The following is a 7,644-nucleotide window of genomic DNA, read 5'->3' on the forward strand; positions in this document are numbered from 1 at the left end:
TAGTACATAGGAGTATAATAGTAATACACAGGACTGATGTGGTAACAGTACAGGGATAGTACATAGGAGTATAGTAGTAATACACAGGACTGATGTAGTAACAGTACAGGGATAGTACATAGGAGTATAGTAGTAATACACAGGACTGATGTGGTAACAGTACAGGGACAGTACATAGGAGTATAGTAGTAATACACAGGACCGATGTGGTAACAGTAGAGAGATAGTATATAGGAGTATAGTAGTAATACACAGGACTGATGTGGTAACAGTCAAGGGAGAGTACATAGGAGAATAGTAGTAACACACAGGACTGATGTGGCAACAGTACAGGGATAGTACATAGGAGTATAGTAGTAATACACAGGGCTGATGTGGTAACAGTACAGGGACAGTACATAGGAGTATAGTAGTAATACACAGGACTGATGTAGGGATAGTACATAGGAGTATAGTAGTAATACACAGGACTGATGTAGGGACAGTACATAGGAGTATAGTAGTAATACACAGGACTGATGTAGGGATAGTACATAGGAGTATAGTAGTAATACACAGGATTGATGTAGGGACAGTACATAGGAGTATAGTAGTCATACACAGGACTGATGTAGGAACAGTACAGGGACAGTACATAGGAGTATAGTAGTAATACACAGGACTGATGTAGGGATAGTACATAGGAGTATAGTAGTAATACACAGGACTGATGTAGGGATAGTACATAGGAGTATAGTTGTAATACACAGGACTGATGTGGGGATAGTACATAGGAGTATAGTAGTAATACACAGGACTGATGTAGGGATAGTACATAGGAGTATAGTAGTAATACACAGGACTGATGTAGGGATAGTACATAGGAGTATAGTAGTAATACATAGGACTGATGTAGGGATAGTACATAGGAGTATAGTAGTAATACACAGGACTGATGTAGGGATAGTACATAGGAGTATAGTAGTAATACACAGGACTGATGTAGGGATAGTACATAGGAGTATAGTAGTAATACACAGGACTGATGTAGGGATAGTACATAGTAGTATAGTAGTAATACACAGGGCTGATGTAGTAACAGTACAGGGACAGTACATAGGAGTATAGTAGTAATACACAGGACTAATGTGGTAACAGTACAGGGATAGTACATAGGAGTATAGTAGTAATACACAGGACTGATGTAGTAACAGTACAGGGATAGTTCATAGGAGTATAGTAGTAATACACAGGACTGATGTGGTAACAGTACAGGGATAGTACATAGGAGTATAGTAGTAATACACAGGACTGATGTGGTAACAGTACAGGGATAGTACATAGGAGTATAATAGTAATACACAGGACTGATGTGGTAACAGTACAGGGATAGTACATAGGAGTATAGTAGTAATACACAGGACTGATGTAGTAACAGTACAGGGATAGTACATAGGAGTATAGTAGTAATACACAGGACTGATGTGGTAACAGTACAGGGACAGTACATAGGAGTATAGTAGTAATACACAGGACTGGTGTAGTAACAGTACAGGAACAGTACATAGGAGTATAGTGGTAATACACAGGACTGATGTAGTAACAGTACAGGGATAGTATATAGGAGTATAGTAGAAATACACAGGACCGATGTGGTAACAGTACAGGGATAGTACATAGGAGTATAGTAGTAATACACAGGACCGATGTGGTAACAGTATAGAGATAGTATATAGGAGTATAGTAGTAATACACAGGACTGATGTGGTAACAGTACAGGGAGAGTACATTGGAGAATAGTAGTAACACACAGGACTGATGTGGCAACAGTACAGGGATAGTACATAGGAGTATAGTAGTAATACACAGGGCTGATGTGGTAACAGTACAGGGACAGTACATAGGAGTATAGTAGTAATACACAGGACTGATGTAGGGATAGTACATAGGAGTATAGTAGTAATACACAGGACTGATGTAGGGACAGTACATAGGAGTATAGTAGTAATACACAGGACTGATGTAGGGATAGTACATAGGAGTATAGTAGTAATACACAGGACTGATGTAGGGACAGTACATAGGAGTATAGTAGTAATACACAGGACTGATGTAGGGACAGTACATAGGAGTATAGTAGTAATACACAGGACTGATGTAGGGACAGTACATAGGAGTATAGTAGTAATACACAGGACTGATGTAGGGATAGTACATAGGAGTATAGTAGTAATACACAGGACTGATGTAGGGATAGTACATAGGAGTATAGTAGTAATACACAGGACTGATGTAGGGATAGTACATAGGAGTATAGTAGTAATACAAAGGACTGATGTAGGGATAGTACATAGGAGTATAGTAGTAATACACAGGACTGATGTGGGGATAGTACATAGGAGTATAGTAGTAATACACAGGACTGATGTGGGGATAGTACATAGGAGTATAGTAGTAATACACAGGACCGATGTAGGGATAGTACATAGGAGTATAGTAGTAATACACAGGACTGATGTAGGGATAGTACATAGGAGTATAGTAGTAATACACAGGACTGATGTAGGGATAGTACATAGGAGTATAGTAGTAATACACAGGACTGATGTAGGGATAGTACATAGGAGTATAGTAGTAATACACAGGACTGATGTAGGGATAGTACATAGGTGTATAGTAGTAATACATAGGACTGATGTAGGGATAGTACATAGGAGTATAGTAGTAATACACAGGACTGATGTAGGGATAGTACATAGGAGTATAGTAGTAATACACAGGACTGATGTAGGGATAGTACATAGGAGTATAGTAGTAATACACAGGACTGATGTAGGGATAGTACATAGTAGTATAGTAGTAATACACAGGGCTGATGTAGTAACAGTACAGGGACAGTACATAGGAGTATAGTAGTAATACACAGGACTAATGTGGTAACAGTACAGGGATAGTACATAGGAGTATAGTAGTAATACACAGGACTGATGTAGTAACAGTACAGGGATAGTACATAGGAGTATAGTAGTAATACACAGGACTGATGTGGTAACAGTACAGGGATAGTACATAGGAGTATAGTAGTAATACACAGGACTGATGTGGTAACAGTACAGGGATAGTACATAGGAGTATAATAGTAATACACAGGACTGATGTGGTAACAGTACAGGGATAGTACATAGGAGTATAGTAGTAATACACAGGACTGATGTAGTAACAGTACAGGGATAGTACATAGGAGTATAGTAGTAATACACAGGACTGATGTGGTAACAGTACAGGGACAGTACATAGGAGTATAGTAGTAATACACAGGACTGGTGTAGTAACAGTACAGGGACAGTACATAGGAGTATAGTGGTAATACACAGGACTGATGTAGTAACAGTACAGGGATAGTATATAGGAGTATAGTAGAAATACACAGGACCGATGTGGTAACAGTACAGGGATAGTACATAGGAGTATAGTAGTAATACACAGGACCGATGTGGTAACAGTATAGAGATAGTATATAGGAGTATAGTAGTAATACACAGGACTGATGTGGTAACAGTACAGGGAGAGTACATAGGAGAATAGTAGTAACACACAGGACTGATGTGGCAACAGTACAGGGATAGTACATAGGAGTATAGTAGTAATACACAGGGCTGATGTGGTAACAGTACAGGGACAGTACATAGGAGTATAGTAGTAATACACAGGACTGATGTAGGGATAGTACATAGGAGTATAGTAGTAATACACAGGACTGATGTAGGGACAGTACATAGGAGTATAGTAGTAATACACAGGACTGATGTAGGGATAGTACATAGGAGTATAGTAGTAATACACAGGATTGATGTAGGGACAGTACATAGGAGTATAGTAGTAATACACAGGACTGATGTAGGGACAGTACATAGGAGTATAGTAGTAATACACAGGACTGATGTAGGGATAGTACATAGGAGTATAGTAGTAATACACAGGACTGATGTAGGGATAGTACATAGGAGTATAGTAGTAATACACAGGACTGATGTAGGGATAGTACATAGTAGTATAGTAGTAATACACAGGACTGATGTAGGGATAGTACATAGGAGTATAGTAGTAATACACAGGATTTATGTAGGGACAGTACATAGGAGTATGGTAGTAATACACAGGACTGATGTAGGGATAGTACATAGGAGTATAGTAGTAATACACAGGACTGATGTAGGGACAGTACATAGGAGTATAGTAGTAATACACAGGACTGATGTAGGGACAGTACATAGGAGTATAGTAGTAATACACAGGACTGATGTAGGGACAGTACATAGGAGTATAGTAGTAATACACAGGACTGATGTAGGGATAGTACATAGGAGTATAGTAGTAATACACAGGACTGATGTAGGGATAGTACATAGGAGTATAGTAGTAATACACAGGACTGATGTAGAGATAGTACATAGGAGTATAGTAGTAATACAAAGGACTGATGTAGGGATAGTACATAGGAGTATAGTAGTAATACACAGGACTGATGTGGGGATAGTACATAGGAGTATAGTAGTAATACACAGGACTGATGTGGGGATAGTACATAGGAGTATAGTAGTAATACACAGGACCGATGTAGGGATAGTACATAGGAGTATAGTAGTAATAAACAGGACTGATGTAGGGATAGTACATAGGAGTATAGTAGTAATACACAGGACTGATGTAGGGATAGTACATAGGAGTATAGTAGTAATACACAGGACTGATGTGGGGATAGTACATAGGAGTATAGTAGTAATACACAGGACTGATGTAGGGATAGTACATAGGAGTATAGTAGTAATACACAGGACTGATGTAGGGATAGTACATAGGAGTATAGTAGTAATACATAGGACTGATGTAGGGATAGTACATAGGAGTATAGTAGTAATACACAGGACTGATGTAGGGATAGTACATAGGAGTATAGTAGTAATACACAGGACTGATGTAGGGATAGTACATAGGAGTATAGTAGTAATACACAGGACTGATGAAGGGATAGTACATAGTAGTATAGTAGTAATACACAGGGCTGATGTAGTAACAGTACAGGGACAGTACATAGGAGTATAGTAGTAATACACAGGACTAATGTGGTAACAGTACAGGGATAGTACATAGGAGTATAGTAGTAATAAACAGGACTGATGTAGTAACAGTACAGGGATAGTACATAGGAGTATAGTAGTAATACACAGGACTGAAGTAGTAACAGTACAGGGATAGTACATAGGAGTATAGTGGTAATACACAGGGCTGATGTGGTAACAGTACAGGGATAGTACATAGGAGTATAGTAGTAATACATAGGACTGATGTAGGGATAGTACATAGGAGTATAGTAGTAATACACAGGACTGATGTAGGGATAGTACATAGGAGTATAGTAGTAATACACAGGACTGCTGTGGTAACAGCACAGGGATAGTACATAGGAGTATAGTAGTAATACACAGGACTGAAGTAGTAACAGTACAGGGATAGTACATAGGAGTATAGTGGTAATACACAGGGCTGATGTGGTAACAGTACAGGGATAGTACATAGGAGTATAGTAGTAATACACAGGACTGATGTAGGGATAGTACATAGGAGTATAGTAGTAATACACAGGACTGATGTAGGGATAGTACATAGGAGTATAGTAGTAATACACAGGACTGCTGTGGTAACAGCACAGGGATAGTACATTGGAGTATAGTAGTAATACACAGGACTGATAAAGGGATAGTACATAGGAGTATAGTAGTAATACACAGGACTGATAAAGGGATAGTACATAGGAGTATAGTAGTAATACACAGGACTGATGTAGGGATAGTACATAGGAGTATAGTAGTAATACACAGGACCGATGTAGGGATAGTACATAGGAGTATAGTAGTAATACACAGGACTGATGTAGGGATAGTACATAGGAGTATAGTAGTAATACACAGGACTGATGTAGGGACAGTACATAGGAGTATAGTAGTAATACACAGGACTGATGTAGGGATAGTACATAGGAGTATAGTAGTAATACACAGGACTGATGTAGGGATAGTACATAGGAGTATAGTAGTAATACACAGGACTGATGTAGGGATAGTACATAGGAGTATAGTAGTAATACACAGGACTGATGTAGGGATAGTACATAGGAGTATAGTAGTAATACACAGGACTGATGTGGGGATAGTACATAGGAGTATAGTAGTAATACACAGGACTGATGTGGGGATAGTACATAGGAGTATAGTAGTAATACACAGGACCGATGTAGGGATAGTACATAGGAGTATAGTAGTAATACACAGGACTGATGTAGGGATAGTACATAGGAGTATAGTAGTAATACACAGGACTGATGTAGGGATAGTACATAGGAGTATAGTAGTAATACACAGGACTGATGTGGGGATAGTACATAGGAGTATAGTAGTAATACACAGGACTGATGTAGGGATAGTACATAGGAGTATAGTAGTAATACACAGGACTGATGTAGGGATAGTACATAGGAGTATAGTAGTAATACATAGGACTGATGTAGGGATAGTACATAGGAGTATAGTAGTAATACACAGGACTGATGTAGGGATAGTACATAGGAGTATAGTAGTAATACACAGGACTGATGTAGGGATAGTACATAGGAGTATAGTAGTAATACACAGGACTGATGTAGGGATAGTACATAGTAGTATAGTAGTAATACACAGGGCTGATGTAGTAACAGTACAGGGACAGTACATAGGAGTATAGTAGTAATACACAGGACTAATGTGGTAACAGTACAGGGATAGTACATAGGAGTATAGTAGTAATACACAGGACTGATGTAGTAACAGTACAGGGATAGTACATAGGAGTATAGTAGTAATACACAGGACTGATGTGGTAACAGTACAGGGATAGTACATAGGAGTATAGTAGTAATACACAGGACTGATGTGGTAACAGTACAGGGATAGTACATAGGAGTATAATAGTAATACACAGGACTGATGTGGTAACAGTACAGGGATAGTACATAGGAGTATAGTAGTAATACACAGGACTGATGTAGTAACAGTACAGGGATAGTACATAGGAGTATAGTAGTAATACACAGGACTGATGTGGTAACAGTACAGGGACAGTACATAGGAGTATAGTAGTAATACACAGGACCGATGTGGTAACAGTAGAGAGATAGTATATAGGAGTATAGTAGTAATACACAGGACTGATGTGGTAACAGTACAGGGAGAGTACATAGGAGAATAGTAGTAACACACAGGACTGATGTGGCAACAGTACAGGGATAGTACATAGGAGTATAGTAGTAATACACAGGGCTGATGTGGTAACAGTACAGGGACAGTACATAGGAGTATAGTAGTAATACACAGGACTGATGTAGGGATAGTACATAGGAGTATAGTAGTAATACACAGGACTGATGTAGGGACAGTACATAGGAGTATAGTAGTAATACACAGGACTGATGTAGGGATAGTACATAGGAGTATAGTAGTAATACACAGGATTGATGTAGGGACAGTACATAGGAGTATAGTAGTCATACACAGGACTGATGTAGGAACAGTACAGGGACAGTACATAGGAGTATAGTAGTAATACACAGGACTGATGTAGGGATAGTACATA

The sequence above is a fragment of the Hyla sarda genome, chromosome 4, assembly GCF_029499605.1.
Source record: "Hyla sarda isolate aHylSar1 chromosome 4, aHylSar1.hap1, whole genome shotgun sequence".
NCBI lineage: Eukaryota > Metazoa > Chordata > Amphibia > Anura > Hylidae > Hyla > Hyla sarda.